The sequence below is a fragment of the Neodiprion virginianus genome, chromosome 4, assembly GCF_021901495.1.
Source record: "Neodiprion virginianus isolate iyNeoVirg1 chromosome 4, iyNeoVirg1.1, whole genome shotgun sequence".
Taxonomy (NCBI): Eukaryota; Metazoa; Arthropoda; class Insecta; order Hymenoptera; family Diprionidae; genus Neodiprion; species Neodiprion virginianus.
This window is the reverse complement of record NC_060880.1, coordinates 8,672,615-8,685,823: the sequence shown is the minus strand read 5'-3', so window position 1 is coordinate 8,685,823 and position 13,209 is coordinate 8,672,615.

Genomic DNA, 13,209 nt, shown 5'->3' with positions numbered 1-13,209 from the left:
GATAATGACAAGTCATGCTCGTGTTATAAGGTAGACAATTGGCACCTTGGGGTCCCAAAAATCAAATAATGCCATTTAATGGCAGTAATAACACTACGTTTATAGCCGGGTCGTATTTAATTTTAATTCAAGTCGTTTTTCAACTTTATGTGTTTCACTCGATATCAACTCAAATTAATTGAACGGAAATTGAATCACGAGTAAGAAGTTTCCCTTCTCTTTATATTCGTGACTCCAACAGTACATCAGTACTTGATCGTAAGTGCAATTATTTCTGTAACGATTCGATGAAATTTTATACCTTTTAGATTCGTGAGTTGAAGAAAAAAAAGCGAGGAAAAAGTAAAGAAGAATAACAATAATTTTTTCATTGCGCGTGACTAACTATCCCACACATCTAGACTGATTTCGTTCAAATTTTTTTCGTATAAATGATATGCTGAAGACACATAATATTGTTAAAAAAGGTTTTACGTTTTTGTAAGTATAATTGATTCGTTAGTAGAACATACAATAATGTTTATTTATTGTTATATAAATGTATATATATATTCGTATCGAGTTTTGTACGCGGACATTCACATTACATTTAATTAAATTTTTGACAAGCACCAGTTGTTAAAACAGTAGTTTCTCCATTCGAATTCGAGTATGAAATACGAATGAAGTAGATTATCTGATGAAATTAGTATGTTACTGAAATTGTTTGAGAATCAAGCTAAGTACACTTTGTGTCTCGATGTGTCTTGAGGATCTTGACTGTTGCTTTTAATTATAAAGTGCGTGGCGAACAAAAAACCTGCCTGCACATTTTTATCGCATTGACACATTGCATAACAAATCCAACATGCGATCTCTGAAAAAATTATATTACGTAATGTCTTGTCTGAATAATTGACCATTTTTATCAGGAATCTTGAAACATCTTTTACACGTGAAAGTAGAAAAACTTTACGGACAGATTGCGACGGATTTTGAACTTTTCTGAAGTTTTAGGGCACCCAAAACGGTGTCAAGAATATCAGAGCTTCTCCATTGATTGTTTTCTAACTTACCAGTACGGAGTTCTTCTAAAGGCTAAAACAATTACAGAGATTTCGCATAGTGATTGAAATACTGCTATTATTTTACTACAGCCATAAAACTCCATCTTTGTATGAAATTTGTCGCATTTCCTTATAAATTCAGAAACAGTTTCTGTGATAGGAAACTCAACACAACAAACTGTAAACATGTCATTATGGCGACTTATGGAGTATGTCACGGTTCAGATTTTGCGAGTTACGCCAAATTTTAGATAGGGAACATTTATTTTGGATAAGGAGATCAAAGACGAATTCAAAGACGTGAAAAAAACATTATGGCTTGACATTTCATCCGCGTTTTTTTTTTTTTTTACCTCAGCTTCCGCACTCTTTCGTTGTTCCTTACCCGTGCTAAAAAGTTTGAGACCATTGAATTCATGATCCAAACGTTGATCTCGCTGCCAGCATCTAAAATACGTGTGATCTATCTAAAACCAAACGTCTGTTGAAAAATCTCAAAAATTGGAACATCCACAAGTCGACCCGTATCAGCATCATCTTTCCCCCTTGAAATCCAATAACAAGTTTTACGTAAGACTTTTTCTAGTAGCTCCTTTTCTTTTCGAAATATTCGCTCGAACCGCTTAAAACGGACCACCCCGTATAATATTACGACGAAAAGAAAACGAAAAATTATACGGACGGTTAATAAATTTTCAAATCCTACTCTTATGATGGCTGTGAAAATGTCTGACATTTACGTAAATTCACAAAGACTCACAGTAAATTATAAAAAGACGAGGAACTTGCACACGCAGGCGAGCAAAATATATTTTTAAACAACTTTTCAAGATGGCATGCACAGTAGGTACAGATGATTGATAGGTGAGAGCTGGAAGGGAGGCGGATAAACTCGAAAACTATTAGTAAGAAGAATGAAGTGCGCATGCGGATGGTTATAACTGTATGTAAGTTATGATGCGTAAAAGATGTCCAATAAGAGTCTGTCTGGCAGTTACAAAGCATACACCGTCCAACAATCTGAACTTGACGAGCTCTTATTTGGTGAAATGCCATTGACAATAATAAGTATACATATATTATACGTGTATGGGGCATTCCACGACAAAACGACCAATTTTGACCTTCACCATTTTGAATTTTACTTAAATTTTTTAGGTGATTGTATGGCATCTCTAAGCTTTTTGATTTATTTCCTTGAATGTCGTTTGTTAAATAAATTCGATGTTACAGGTATTCAGTAAACCTTCTGAAACCTTCCATCTATTTCAAAATCTTGGAAAAATTCTGAAAAATCCTCTTTTTGTTAAGATCATTTTGAGGTCACTCCCACGGTGAAATAATTTTCTTCCAATTTTTGAATCCTTTGAAAATTTTTGGATTGACGAACATGAATGTTTGACCAACTGAAAATTTCCACAAACTTCAAAATTTCCTTCTCCATTCTTTGGAAAACACGTCAAAATTATTAGAGGGTGGAAATTATTTTTTGATTAGTTTTTATTACTTTTCCAAGAAACGTACTATTCACGAACAATGATAATACCGTCACTGAGAAAAATTTAATTTGTTATATAATTATATATATTGTTGTAATTTCAAGAAAAAATGATGTAGGTAATTAATATTTAGATGCATGACAGTTAGCAACACTGCATTTTATCGTCTTTGCAATATTGAATATATTTGATTAGTTAATTAGTACATCTTTTCTGTCGCACCAATACGAAATTACTGCCATAGTTACAATCAAATATAGTAAGAGTTACAATATTCAAGAAAAATAATAAAACATACTAGATTATCTGATAACAGCTACAAAACTCATTTTCATTTTGTACCCGATACTATGTTTTTGATTGTGGCGAAAACTTGGAAAATGTTAGAAATGTATGAAATATAGTAAACCACACAGAAATTTCTTTTAGTGTTGACAGAGTTTTAAAAGAATCTACAGAACTTAGATTGTCTATTTTATTGATTTTGAAAAAAAATTTGGGATAGGATTAACCATTGATTTTTCTATATTTTAAAAAATTGATAGTTCTCATTGACTAGGATTTACAGATTAGCTCATCCTATTTGAAAGTTTCGGGAGAATTGAAAAAAATTAATTTTACCTTTCACATGTAATTTTGACATGCTTTTCGTAGAATGCGAACCGCTTTCAGACTTTTTTTTAGCATTTTCAAAATGTTAAACATTAATCTCTGTCAATCCAAAAGTTTCCAACAACTCTCAAAATTACGAACAAAAAGATGCCACTGTGGGACCGATCTTAAACGGGCTGGAAACAAAAATAATTTTCCAGAATTTTTCGTCATTGAAAGAAATAAATGGAGGGTCTTAGGAATGACACTATCTACGTCTAAAAAATTATCGACAAAATTAGGAATGGTCAGGGTTACAGAGTAAACAACAGTGTCTGAAAGCTGCCTTTAGGATGACTGTGTTCAGATAACTTACCGACATAACTAAAAGTCGACTTAAAGATAAATAAGCTAAGTTACCTCGAAAACGTCCGCTAGGAGTTACCTTGTACAAGTTGTCTAGAAGTTAACCGATCAAGACAATTGCTAGTCTTCTTTTCTTATTTACCACATGTCAACTTAATGTCAAGGTATCCTATAGTAGGCGCGACGTCACTTATTGGTAGTTATCTATGGTACGCATGTGGGCGTTCAGGACGTATGTGAGCGCAAAAAATATAAATTAATATTGTTTATTTCGTTAAGTAAACGTTACATATGAATACATCTTTCAATGAAAATAAATATCCGAGATATGTGTTTCAATGTTATTTCATGTATATAATGTAATAATATAATGTTGTAAATATATTAACAATATAATGAGTCAGAGAAGACCTTTTCATAACCTGGCAACAAGACAGCAAAAGAGACAGCTTGCTGCAGTCTTACATCAAGACTTGGTGAATAAGTTGTGAGGAAGAAGTTTCCAATCAGGATTTTCCAAGCTCATGAGCAATATAAAGACGGGCTTCGACTCCCTGGAGACCGCATACGCACAAAGGAAAGGAAAAATCGTATACAAAGAAGAATGAGGTCAAAAAGGAATACTAGGCAGAAATGGGATAAGAGATATATAACATGAAGCTGTGAATATAGACTGGAACTCATATTTAACTTTAAAACACGACAAATGTGCATATATAATAATGAGTGGTAAGCATTGCTATAGCATAACAAAAGTAATGTATATTTTATATGTTTAAAGGTACAAAAGCTTTAGGTTATGATTAAGTATGAATAATTGAAGAATTTTGTATTTAGATAAGACATAATATTTTTTCGTTCACTATTAACTAGAAATTAATATTTATGATTTATTATGACATATGAGGAAAGTAAAGCTCTTTCGTAATAAATAATAGGCTAGCTTGGGGACATGCGGACAGTATTTTGCTTTATAAACTGCTTTTCACACGGTACGGCTTTGCAATAGCCTTTATGTCTACACGCAAATTCTTTGATACAATATGTACCGAAGTTAACAGTGTTAAAATGTTACTTCAATATGAAGTTCAGTCTATCAAATTTGTCATGTATTATATCTACATTTTCAGATATTAGGAGGCATTTTTGTACGTGTCTCGTCATACTGAGAATGCTTTTGTTAAAACTGCTGAAACTAAGGTAAAGAAGGTGCGAATGTAAAAGAAATTGAAAGGTGTCCTTGACGTTCGACAAAGTAAATTTAGAAATGCACGCTTGCGCATTACAGATTTTGTAATGAGTCGTATTAGTCATTATACGGAAGAAGATATTGGTCCTTCAACAGAATGAGCTCAGTCCCTCTCTAAATCGTATACTTCGTTATACGTGTTTTCACAGTTTTTGCTCCGTGTATTGATAGGATTCGTCCTGCGAAAATTCCAAATCAAAACCAGTCTCATCAGAATTATGGCCGTTTTTAATTCTAATGGCCGCAGGTTAGGTGTTCACTTCCTCTTCATCTGATGCTTTCTTAAGCCTTCGTTAGCTATTTTGTGATTTTTAGTAGTTGGGGTGGATGGTTTTCCAAGGCTTCCGAGACATACTCATAAGTTGATTGCCTATCATCCGGCGTTGATACTCGTACAATTTGAGTTACTTCCAAGATCTTATAGTGCCTTATATAGGACATCAAAAGATTCTTCATTGTAGTGTTTTATTTCAATACTGATATGGTTTACATTAACCTAAAGGATTATATAATGTGTGATTACAATATTTTTAGATTGATGTTGAATTTACCTGTGGGTGTCTTGTCGTTGTTTATAATGTGCTCTCTGAATAGCGTTTTATACGGCCCTGCATCAGGGGTCTGCATTTCCTTCGAAAACGTTTGTAACACTGATCTCTACTATATAGACTGAATAGTGGACAGGTACCCTTTTAACGTGTTATAGCGTGGAACCGCAAGGCCGGTGAGGGGCCGGGGGGCCGGGGGGGGGGGGGGGGGGGGGGGGGGGGGGAAGGAAAAGGCAAACTTGGTTGACCAAATGTTTCAAGTAAATATATGTACTTCATTCAGCATGTGGTACCTCCACAGTAGTTCAACTGTAGATTAAACAAAGAACGCTCTTTTTCTTAAAAGGCCTGTATTTCGGGTTAAAAAATGCCGATAAATATAATTCTAATGAAAAAAGGATATTGGTTATGAACAATAGAAATTCTGACCTGTGTGCTTTAATTTTGTATTTTTAGAATTAATTTAATTGTCGTTCGGCTCGAACTTTTCCCACAGTATGAGCGTTGACTTCAGTCAACGGTATGAGCACTTCACCATTTTTATTAATTTAATGTCTTTTTTCCTAGTATTAGGCACTAAGCTTTACCATTTACCTCAATTTATTAACTTATTCACGTGTGAAAATGGTTAGCTTTAAATTCGAATTGCCCGCTTCGAAACGGACCCGCAAAAATTGCAAATGGCTCTGATCAATTGGGTCCACTAGGCAGCGCAGCCAGTCTACTTCGTGCAGTCCACTATCCAATTAATTTAGAAATCAATGGCTTGTGAGCATATATTGCCTATAATACGGCGTTTTGATGAGAGTTCTATAATTTATATTGGTTGATTTGTGTAGCGGTTTTCGAAAGTTCGCAGTTACTTATCTAACTAGATTCATATATAGACCATAATAGCAATATACTTTAGCATTTGTATACTTTATCCTGTGAACTAAAGTAACGCTCTTGTTGAATTGCAGCATGGTCTTATCTTCAAGGTTATGCAGTGTAATCAAAGTTGCCTATAATACGGCTCTATTCTCCGTATTTCACAAATGGTGTTATTAGATAATATTACACCTAGAGTTGGGTATTCTGAGTGTTAGTCAATTGTGGTATTAATATTATTAGAAGAATAAAACTCAGGTGAACAAAGTTTATTCACGACCGATCACTTCTCAAGATAATTAATCTTACAATTAGATAAAATACCTTACTTCATTTTCATCTCATGATTCTCGTGCCAAGCTTAAAGGTATACTATTTTGTTAACACATTATAATAGAGAGATGGTAAAACATTCTGATGGGATGCTACACTCATGAAATAAGTACTTCCTGGTTACACTGCAATCACGGTTGTATATACAAGTGCGAAAACTCCCTTGGTAGGTGTGCGTCTCAATAGAAGCTCAAGTTTCGGATATTGGCCACTGAAGTTCGAGCGCTGCAATCGAGTAGTGTCAAGGACACTGCTACTAATAGCAGAGATGAGTAGGGAGATCTCCAACGCTCGGCTTTTCGTGATACCAGCTAAGTTGGAGCGTCGACGTGACACCTAGGCGGCCACGCACCGAAGGTGGCCCATTTCCGACCTGACATCAAGCGGCCATGCACCGAAGGTGGCCCACAATCGTGTATATATAGATACACTCGGCTGCTCGAGCAAGTGGTTGCCAATCGCATCCTTGTCCCCGCTCGCACAGATGTTTCCAGGAATGCAAGAATTGGGATTTTTTTTGTTTCAGTTATGAATGTCAGCGAATAAAAGTATCTCCAGATTTGATAAATCTTGGAATCAATTAGCGGACGCTGAACCAAATTAGTTAACTATTCCCAGTCCGAATACTTTTTTTTTTTTTTTTAATATATATTATTTTTTTATTGATATGAAAATATGTGACGCCTGGTATTCTCGAATATTTGTGCACGCAGTCTATGGAAAAATATACGAAGCCAGCTCGATAACATTTATGCAAAATGTGCAATGGGCAAGTGGTTGGGGGAAATTTTTTTTTTTCTCGAACTGAATCTTCCAGAGAAGCATCAGCGAATTCCAAGCAAGCTCCATAAACATACCGAGCAAACGCGCGCTCACGGACGTAGCTGTGGTGTGGCTGAGTGGATACCACATGAGGATGAATTTTCAATCACAGGTTTTTGCGCGAAGTTTTCCTGTATTTAAGTTAATTACTGCTGCCTTTGCTATAATACTGTATTCAAGTCTTAAACAAAACACTAAAAAATAAGTTAACCACTTAATGTAAAACAAAATGTTAGATTGAGCTTAAAATTTAAGCCGGAGTTACATAAACTAAGATAATTACAAGTGCAACATTGTAAATATTGTACATTTATTGTTCATCTAAATAAATATGGTTTCCTTCTCAAAAAAAAAAAAAATAAAATGAGGATGGAGTGATGCGGGACACGGGTTCGATCGCAGTTCACTCTTTTTATTTTATTTTTTTTTTTTAAATTCAATCCCGGCTTTTGTTTTTGTATTTTCGGAGAGAAAAAACAAATGAAAGAAAGAAAATTTCCAGAGCCGGTCGATTTTTTCCTTCTTTCCTTTTGCTTTTTGTTTTACTGAACCCACCCTTTTTGTAGTGGGGGTAATCCAGAAGAGAACAAATAATTGAAACAATAAAATTCCGAGTGTGAATCGATTTATTCCCCGTTTTTGGCGCCTCTTTTTTAATAAGGAAAAGTTTTGACAGTAATGAAAAATAGAGATTACTAAAAACAAATGTATTGTTTTTTAATAACACCGGTCCACAAAAATAAAAAAAAAGTGGTCTGTACTTTTGACCGGACCTACCTATCTTTATGTATTTTGACGCACTGAATCCGAATCTGAAGTCAGTTTTGCCCGTACACCCTCAAAATTTTGAGTAAATTGCAAAAAACCATAAAAATAGCCAAAAATTAGCAGTTTTGGTAAGAAAAAAATTTGTGGAACTATAGACCAAGTATGATTTTTATGCATTTTGGTCCGCTAAACCCAAATCTGAAGTTTATTCAACCATAAGCCTTTTAAAATTTAATTGGGCCGGTGTTATTAAAAAACAATACATTTGTTTTTAGTAATCTCTATTTTCCATTACTGTCAAAACTTTTCCTTATTAAAAAAAAAAACGCCCATTTTATATCAGTCTTGACGAGCATTTCTTAAGAATTTTGAGAGACGCGAGATCGGAACGACAAAATTATTTCAGTAGCAACAATGTATGGACCCCTCTCCTTTTCTGATATTGGCAGCCAGTTAAGAGGCTTCACAGTGTTCAGTTTAATGCCAGCAGCTCTCGAGGTATCAAGATGCTAAGTGAATTACATAATTATTTTACATGCATGCAAAAACCGGCAGGTTTGACGCTCGTCTATTTACTTTATAGATTAAAAAGAGAAAAAAAGGGAAGGACCTGTAGTCGTATTTTATACTTTATTTAATTTTCCTTGAATTGTCAAACGTTTTTATTTTTGATTGTATAGGAAGAAGATGTGTAAGGAATTCCATTCTAGTGCCCAAGAATGTAGTACACATTTTCGATCGTTTTAACTTTTTTTTTTTTGGCAAAACATGTTCCTCAATTTCCAAATTTCCTTAATTTTTTGGTATTCAAATCGATTCTTAACAATTTTGCGCACAGGTGGGATTTCTTTAATTATTTTTTCCCTAAACCTGAGGATATTTCCTATCTGAGATCACTGTCAATAGGCGAGATTCCGGAAATCATTAATTACCTTTTTTTCTAATTAAAAAGAAAATCACATAAGGCCACTAAGAGCTCGAAATGAAAATCTGAAAAAATTAGAGATGGTTTTTTGTATTCGAAGCCATTAACGTAAAAAATCCGTTTAACGACCATCCTAACAGATATACATTGTATGTTGGGCATTTCACGTCAAATTTGCAACCCATGTACCTCACCCTCTTCGCTTTTGATAATTGTTTGGTATGATGTTGCAACCACGGTTTCAATCGACTTAAAACAGTGTCGGAATTTTTTGCAGATTTCTTTAGCCACCACTGAAATAGAAAAAAATTGAAAAACCAATTCCGAAAACGCTTCTTTCAAAATTCTGAAAAAATTCACACTGATTTTATGATTAAAAATATGATTCTTAAGCACGACACGATAACGGGATCTCAACATTTACTACTTTTCTAGCAAGTTTTTAGTTTTCTTGGATCTTTGAATAACTTGAAAAAAAAGAATGAAATGGTATGAACTATATTCAGGCCTTCTGGCATTCCTCTAGATTTCAGAAAAATTGAAATCCATCAATAATAGAGAAATTTATGACCGAATAAATAAATAGAAACTCCAATTCCGGTATGAGAAAAAAAACTTGCTAGAAAAGTAGTAAATGTTGAGATCCCGTTATCGTGTCGTGCTTAAGAATCATATTTTTAATTATAAAATCAGTGTGAATTTTTTCAGAATTTTGAAAGAAGCGTTTTCGGAATTGGTTTTTCAATTTTTTTCTATTTCAGTGGTGGCTAAAGAAATCTGCAAAAAATTCCGACACTGTTTTAAGTCGATTGAAACCGTGGTTGCAACATCATACCAAACAATTATCAAAAGCGAAGAGGGTGAGGTACATGGGTTGCAAATTTGACGTGAAATGCCCAACATACAATGTATATCTGTTAGGATGGTCGTTAAACGGATTTTTTACGTTAATGGCTTCGAATACAAAAAACCATCTCTAATTTTTTCAGATTTTCATTTCGAGCTCTTAGTGGCCTTATGTGATTTTCTTTTTAATTAGAAAAAAAGGTAATTAATGATTTCCGGAATCTCGCCTATTGACAGTGATCTCAGATAGGAAATATCCTCAGGTTTAGGGAAAAAATAATTAAAGAAATCCCACCTGTGCGCAAAATTGTTAAGAATCGATTTGAATACCAAAAAATTAAGGAAATTTGGAAATTGAGGAACATGTTTTGCCAAAAAAAAAAAAGTTAAAACGATCGAAAATGTGTACTACATTCTTGGGCACTAGAATGGAATTCCTTACACATCTTCTTCCTATACAATCAAAAATAAAAACGTTTGACAATTCAAGGAAAATTAAATAAAGTATAAAATACGACTACAGGTCCTTCCCTTTTTTTCTCTTTTTAATCTATAAAGTAAATAGACGAGCGTCAAACCTGCCGGTTTTTGCATGCATGTAAAATAATTATGTAATTCACTTAGCATCTTGATACCTCGAGAGCTGCTGGCATTAAACTGAACACTGTGAAGCCTCTTAACTGGCTGCCAATATCAGAAAAGGAGAGGGGTCCATACATTGTTGCTACTGAAATAATTTTGTCGTTCCGATCTCGCGTCTCTCAAAATTCTTAAGAAATGCTCGTCAAGACTGATATAAAATGGGCGTTTTTTTTTTTAATAAGGAAAAGTTTTGACAGTAATGGAAAATAGAGATTACTAAAAACAAATGTATTGTTTTTTAATAACACCGGCCCAATTAAATTTTAAAAGGCTTATGGTTGAATAAACTTCAGATTTGGGTTTAGCGGACCAAAATGCATAAAAATCATACTTGGTCTATAGTTCCACAAATTTTTTTCTTACCAAAACTGCTAATTTTTGGCTATTTTTATGGTTTTTTGCAATTTACTCAAAATTTTGAGGGTGTACGGGCAAAACTGACTTCAGATTCGGATTCAGTGCGTCAAAATACATAAAGATAGGTAGGTCCGGTCAAAAGTACAGACCACTTTTTTTTTATTTTTGTGGACCGGTGTTATTAAAAAACAATACATTTGTTTTTAGTAATCTCTATTTTTCATTACTGTCAAAACTTTTCCTTATTAAAAAAGAGGCGCCAAAAACGGGGAATAAATCGATTCACACTCGGAATTTTATTGTTTCAATTATTTGTTCTCTTCTGGATTACCCCCACTACAAAAAGGGTGGGTTCAGTAAAACAAAAAGCAAAAGGAAAGAAGGAAAAAATCGACCGGCTCTGGAAATTTTCTTTCTTTCATTTGTTTTTTCTCTCCGAAAATACAAAAACAAAAGCCGGGATTGAATTTAAAAAAAAAAAATAAAATAAAAAGAGTGAACTGCGATCGAACCCGTGTCCCGCATCACTCCATCCTCATTTTATTTTTTTTTTTTTTGAGAAGGAAACCATATTTATTTAGATGAACAATAAATGTACAATATTTACAATGTTGCACTTGTAATTATCTTAGTTTATGTAACTCCGGCTTAAATTTTAAGCTCAATCTAACATTTTGTTTTACATTAAGTGGTTAACTTATTTTTTAGTGTTTTGTTTAAGACTTGAATACAGTATTATAGCAAAGGCAGCAGTAATTAACTTAAATACAGGAAAACTTCGCGCAAAAACCTGTGATTGAAAATTCATCCTCATGTGGTATCCACTCAGCCACACCACAGCTACGTCCGTGAGCGCGCGTTTGCTCGGTATGTTTATGGAGCTTGCTTGGAATTCGCTGATGCTTCTCTGGAAGATTCAGTTCGAGAAAAAAAAAAATTTCCCCCAACCACTTGCCCATTGCACATTTTGCATAAATGTTATCGAGCTGGCTTCGTATATTTTTCCATAGACTGCGTGCACAAATATTCGAGAATACCAGGCGTCACATATTTTCATATCAATAAAAAAATAATATATATTAAAAAAAAAAAAAAAAGTATTCGGACTGGGAATAGTTAACTAATTTGGTTCAGCGTCCGCTAATTGATTCCAAGATTTATCAAATCTGGAGATACTTTTATTCGCTGACATTCATAACTGAAACAAAAAAAATCCCAATTCTTGCATTCCTGGAAACATCTGTGCGAGCGGGGACAAGGATGCGATTGGCAACCACTTGCTCGAGCAGCCGAGTGTATCTATATATACACGATTGTGGGCCACCTTCGGTGCATGGCCGCTTGATGTCAGGTCGGAAATGGGCCACCTTCGGTGCGTGGCCGCCTAGGTGTCACGTCGACGCTCCAACTTAGCTGGTATCACGAAAAGCCGAGCGTTGGAGATCTCCCTACTCATCTCTGCTAATAGGGGTGCGTTTCGAAATTAGCTGGCAGCGCTAAAAACTCCCTGGGACAGAGGCAAAGCTGCCCACGAACTCGGTAGCCTAAAATAAGTGAAATATTGTTGACAGCACTGGAGAAAATATTGGAATGCACCTTATAGTACTCCCTTATATACCCCTCCGTACTTGTGGTAGGTTTCCGACACACATGCATTCCGAGATTAGCTTGAGGTGCTATCATCGATCTTTTATCTCTTTTGCACTGCCTAGTTAGTGGGTAACTTGGCCTCTGTCCTAGGGAGTTATTACCCCTGACCCCCCTGACAGCTAGTTTCGGAACGCACCCTAGTAAGAGACCCGTCCCCGCCCCTCCTCTAGAGTTTCGTGACCTGTATATAGGACCGTGACTGTAATTTCGTAAAACTGTGAAATACGAATAGCCCATGGGAGCTTTCCAGCAAGGAGACACAGTGTGACACTGTGTTACACGGTCGAACATTGTGCCTTGGTGCTTGTTGGAACGCTTTGAGGTTCTTAATTCAGTCACTAGAGTCCGCTCATGCATTATACGAAAAATCTAGAAACACTGAGCGCTCCAAAAAAAACATTTGTGAAACGCATGTAGATTATCATTGCATGTAGGGTATGTTCCGATATACACTGCGAGCACTGTAAGGTGTGTCGTCAATTTAGTATACTGCGAAGCCGTTCCTTTATAGTTAGCTATACTGGTTACTGCTTAAAACGGAACGCAGTACAGTATACTGTGATCGACATTTTTTGGCGTTACTTTCATTTCATACATAATATTTGTTTCACATTGCAATAAACACAATTTATTCAAATTTTCCATTTTTGTTTTCAACGGCCGGTATTTTTAAATGACAATATTCAATAATAATAAT